The sequence below is a fragment of the Coptis chinensis genome, chromosome 2 (assembly GCF_015680905.1).
Source record: "Coptis chinensis isolate HL-2020 chromosome 2, ASM1568090v1, whole genome shotgun sequence".
Taxonomy (NCBI): domain Eukaryota; kingdom Viridiplantae; phylum Streptophyta; class Magnoliopsida; order Ranunculales; family Ranunculaceae; genus Coptis; species Coptis chinensis.
The window spans coordinates 91854393-91860652 of record NC_141457.1 but is presented as its reverse complement, the minus strand read 5'-3'; positions in this window follow the sequence as shown (position 1 = coordinate 91860652).

Here is a 6260-nt window from a genome sequence, read left to right as displayed (position 1 = left end):
AAAGCGAATAACCAATAGAAGTGGAGACGAGATTTACGTGGTTTGGCGTTAGCCTAATCCACCAAGCAAAAGAGGAGAATTTTACTAATCAAGAGATAAACAAATAGAGTACAATCACTCACAAACGAATCCCGAAGAATTCACAAACTCTCTCTCACAAATTGAACCTTCCAAATCCCACCAACTGGTCTCGTATTTATAGAAGTGGGTATCAAATTAGAATCTTATTTAGAATAGGAAACCAAAACCTTAACTGTGTGGTTTATCCAAATCTGAGTCGTATACCAACACTATTAACATCAGGAGCACCAACAATGCAGTACTATAACAATGAGCCAAATTACCATCAAAACTTGTGGAAACATGTTGATCGATACTTTAATTTGAAGGAGATTGCGTTTCATGTACTGAGTGTTTTAGAACAGGTAAAGGATGTTTTGCTAGTCTTAAGCTTATCTCTAATTTTCAAGTTCAGTGTGATGACGCACTATTATCTATTATTTTTAACTTGATCGCTGAGCATTGAGATAGTTTTTTTCCCCTTCAATATAGCTTTTGTGCAACAAAATATGTTTATTTTTGCTAGGTAAGAAGGAATATATATAAATAATAAAAGTTGCATGGTGTTGGGAAGAGACCTTCTCTGATTCAAGCTCTCATACACGGACTCAATACTGTCACTAACTAGAATCTAAAAAATACTCCATAAGGCATTTTCCATTTTTTAATCCAATCGGGCTTACCATCCAACACTTGGGCATTTGTAGTTGGGAGTCTGGCTCCAGCTTTAGAAGTGCATTTATTATAGTGTTTCCTTCTCGCCATATGTGAGTGATTTTGAAATGCTGAAGTTGTTGTAGGCAATTTGCCCATCTTGGTCGTATGTCCCAGGGAAAAAAGGGGAGGTATGATCTGGTTGATAGTTAAATTTTCATTTTCCAATGGTCATCTAGTTAAACCTCGTGTTTATTCAAACTTTCCTAGGTACAAAAGAGGTTCATATCATACTTGATGCTAAGAAACTAAAGACTAACAACAAGGCTAGTGAGGAGTTTCAAGATCAGGTAATTAAGTATACATCGAAGTTTGCTTTCTAACTTCTCTAGGAATCAGTAAGAAATCTATCAGTGTTTCAATTTTGTTTTATGGTATCATAGTCAATGTTTAAGAAATCAATCTTATTTGTTGATAGTTCATCAATATTTGGTCAGTATTCAAAAATCTGAAAGAGTGCTTTTATTTGAAAATGAATAGGAGAAACCAATTGAATTGGTGATTGTAGACTACAAACAGAAGGCGGTGACCACTGGCCTGGACATTCCGCGGCAGATCAAGGTAAATTTTAATGTTGCAATCTTCCGAACTTAACCATATTTACTGCACATCGTGTCCTTATTTTGATAAATAATGGGGAATTATTAAATATTTACATTCAATAGAGCCGTCGTCTAATGGTCCTGAGTACGCAACGTGTCCATCTATTAACAACAAAGGGAAATCACTTTTAAAGTGATTTAATATTTCTAATTTTCACGTCACTTATAAAGTGATAAAAAAGTGATGTAAATGATTAAACCACATGGCAAAATTTACATTACTTTTGAAAGTGAGGTTGAAGACCTTTACTAAGTCACCACTTTTGATAGAAGTGACGTTAAAACAAGATTATTACGCCAACTACTAACATCACTCATGGAAAAAGTGATATCAAATTTTATGTACAACATCATATTTTTAAAACTAATGTTAAAAAAATGTTGTCATATCATAAAGTTGTTGTAGTACTAATTTGGTTGAATATATTTAAAAGAGTCTAAAGTTGTATTTGTAGTCTCAACAATAATGGTTGTCATCTTAAACCTCGTCACATTTTCAAAATTATTACAATTATGTTTTTTCTATTCGAAAAACAATGAAAATAATAATAACAATCCAAAAGGTTTTAATTTCCGTTATAAGAAATTGAGAGAATACAACAATGATAATAGAATATTTGCGATAGTTTATGCAACAATTTGGAACAATTACTACTTCTGACGGCTAAAGTACATCGAGCAAATTTTAAAAAACTATTGAGGATAACAATGCGACGGTTTTTATTACCGACGGTTTTTATGATGTTTTATTATTTTACATCTCTTTTGTGTTAGTAACTTTGTGTGTAAATCACTTACCATGGACTCTGGCCTGTATTGTGTCCATTTCTTCAAAGATTTCAATAGATTAAAATACTATATATTTTTCTGCATTTGCTTGAGGTTAAAGAGTGTAAGAGAACTTTATATTTTTTTTTTGCTCAAAACATACTTTTATTAGATATCATCTCCTCGTTGAGCTATTTGGTTGGTCAAACGTATGTACAACATACTTTTCTTAGCAAAGTCATAAGAAAACAAAAACCCTTCAACATCTAATTTTGAATTTTGATGAAGGTCTAAATCATTATTGGTTGTTATTTCTGTAATATATATATATATATATATATATATATAGCCCGGCTCCTAAAAGAACTTTAAATAAGGACCTTAAATAAGTACCAAATCTAAAACACCCACAACTTTACCTACAAAATGATTTAAAACCTAACATTTTGTGCATATGATCTACTAACCATAAATAACATCTCTACAAAAATTCAACTTGTTTGACAATTTTTAATATTGGCTAAAGATGATTGCAAAAACTAGACATTTCTGAACTATTAGATATTTTTTTAAAAGTGAACAACAATTTTTATCTAAGTTAGAGGATATCAAACTAGTTGAATTTTTGTAGAGATGTTCTTTATGGTTAGTAGATCATATGTACAAAATATTAGGTTTTAAATCATTTTATAGGTGAAGTTATGGGTGTTTTAGATTTGGTACATATTTAAGGTCCTTTTAGGAGCCGGGCTAAAAGGTGATATATATATATATATAGCCACTCCCAAAACATATAAAGCCATATCTCATCATACAAGTTGAATTAAGGGCTGATATTTTGTAGATATGATCTCCCCACCATGAATAACATGCCCACCAAATCTCGGATCATTCAAATATATCTAACATAATCAAATGTTATTATGAAATCGGAAAATTATAGACCGTTAGATAAATGTTCAAAATTGAACACTTGTTTTCGCAAGGTTGGACATATCCAAATATAATGAAATTTTGTGGGCATGTTATCCATTGTGAGAAGATCATATCTACAAAAAATAGGGTCTTAATTCAATGTGTAAGTCGATGGAGTGGCTCGGGAGTGGCTTTATCCCTCCCCGTATATATATATATACGGTTAGGCTAGGTGAACAGCCAATTTTCGGACAGCCATCGAACAACCAATTTTTGACCGTTAGATCGTTAGATCATCTAAACTAATATCAGAAACCAACTTTAAGCCTTAAGCACGATATTCCGATATTTTGATATTTCAAAAAATCACTATATACGGTCTCCAAAACCAAAACTTACTATACTGATTCAAACAAAACCCCAAATTATTTAAACAAATTGGATTCAAAATCAAAATCAAACCCCAAATTATTTAAACAAATCGGATTAATCAAAATCAAACCCCTAATTATTCAACCGAAAAATTCAAACAAATCCAACCCCCATTCAAATTTTGGACCAATTTCAAACCCTCATTTTCGATTTAAGGTATGTTTCTTCGTTATTTAAAAATATATTGTGTTATTAACTACTTGTATGGTAATTTTATTAGGTTGTGTTTATTGGCGGATGTTAATTTTATATTTTAATTTCTGTAGCCGATTTTATTGCTAATACACAACCGTTAGATCACCCAAAATTGTGCATGTATGGAGTCAACGGCAGAAAATGTAACAATCGATATCGATTTAAGATGTAGTTGTTGGTCTTCTTGAATAAATCCCGGATAGAGAAACGATAAACTAGTTGTCTCCGTTTGTAGGAATGATTTTTAATAGTGTTGACGATGCAAATCTTCTAGGCATACCAATTGCCGTAGGGGCTCTTTGGTAGTTGGGCATGGTTGCCTTGTGTTTTCAAGTTGGTAGTTGGTTTTCAGATAAACTACATTTGGGCTATGGTAGTTGGGCATGGTTGCCTTGTGTTTTTAAGTTGGTTTCTATTGGTCTTTCTATGTACATATTTCGTATGTAATAAAGTTGGCTTCATTGGTCTTCATTTATTACTATACTAGGGTATACCCGCGCTCACGACCCACGAGACCTCGTCGCTTGGCGCGCTATTCCGAAAAATGAACAATCATGTTCATATATGTTTTGGGTATGAACATTTATTGTTCATATATGTTTTGATTCTGAACAATCAATGTTCATGTCTGTTTTGGGTATGAACATTTATTGTTCATATATATTTTGGGTATGAACAATCAATGTTCATATTTGTTTTGGGTTCATGTTTTTTTGGTATGAACACGGCATTGCTCCCATCCGCAAGACGACTTTACCGATGATTTCTTAAATTCGAGAATGATAAAACGATTATGACTGTAATGTGGAACTTTATATTTTATTTATAGATTCAGTCTCTTTGATCTAGTATTAGCCAAAGATTTTCCTATCTTCATAGATCATGTTCTCAAGTTAGCTACACATGTTTTTACTTCCTCGTGGAATGAAACCAATGATGCGATTTGCTCACCCTCCCTACGTTTCCTATATCAGATCGCGGTGTACCCTTTTTAGGGAACGTTCGCGAATCAAAACACTACTTCTAACGTCCCCATTGTCATAGAAGAAGAGCAAAGATAAAGAAAATTACAACATCATAGAATAGAAGAAAATAGTCATGTAGTAATTAACTTTATCCGCTACACGCACGTTTCATGTCTCTCTCATATTGGCTTTTATTTTAGTTAGACTAGCAATGCATGAACAAATTGATGTTTAGTTTAAAAATTAAAGATTGATATAGATAATTTGTTTAATATATATCAACGTCTCGCATTAACATACCAAAGTGAATTATTACTCGAAATAGTATACCGTTTAAGCCTACTCCAACGTACCGCATCCCACCCCAAATAATGTACCCGTTACCCATATCCGTACCCTGTATCAAAACCGACCCATGAACACTCCTATTTGGTACCATGATCAACTGATCTTTGTTTAGCCTTAGGGTGCCCAGGTGTGTCTACCGCAAATTTGTCCTATCTCATTTTATTATATTTTTTATTTGAAAATGTGACCTCGTGTTATCAAAGAAAAACGTCCACCAATCTTTGAAGTTATGCCCGCGCCTACGGCCCACGAGACCTCGACGCGCCTGCGGCGCTACCCCGAAAAATGAACAATCAATGTTCATATATGTTTTGGGTATGAACATTTATTGTTCATATATGTTTTGGGTATGAACAATCAATGTTCATGTTTTTTTTGGGTGTGAACATTTATTGTTCATACCTATTGTTCATAGCCTCTAAAGCACGGACGCACCTCCTAATAGGTTGTGTCCGCTGTCGCTGACGCTGACACGGACCTTAACATGGGACGCCGTCCGGACGGGTCGACGTGGTCAACATGGTCAGGATGCGGATTTTGACCTAAAAAAATTAAAAATAAATCAAAATAATATTAAAAAACTCAATTTTTTTATTTTGTTTTGTTTTGTTAAGACTTATAACATGTTTTTAAAGTTTGATTAGGAAATATTAAACTTAATTTTGTGGCTATTTATCTTTAATAGTTTTGAATTTATGAATGTTGATACATTTAATTAAGTTTTTAATGTTTAATTTATATAAAATAAAATTATAAATATCAATTAATTTCGCGTCCTTTTTGCGGCGTCGGCCCTACTTTTTGAGATATAACCGAAGTCACGCGTCAATCAATGTCAATGCTGCGTCGTTGTCCGCGTCCGTGTTCGTGCAACATAGTTCATAGCTAATGTTCATAATTTGGAGTATGAACAGTTATTGTTCATATCTGTTTTAATAAGCAGTTGATGAAGAACAACTATATAGTTGATTGAGAAGCTATATATATGATAAAATATATGAAGAAATGGTCACACCCCCCGGTCAAGGGGCAAAAAATAGACAATTCATTTTTTTTATCCAAGTTCAAATCAGGCGACATGGCCACACCGTTTGGAGTTAGTCCCAAACGGTGTGGCCAGACCAGTCAAGAGGCAAAAAAACAGATGTTTCGTGTTTTGGCAATTTATCAGTTGAGCTAAATTTTGTTGATGTTGATTGATGATCATATGAGTTGAGGTAAATTTATTGTTGACAAATGTTGGCATTATACTGGTGGTATA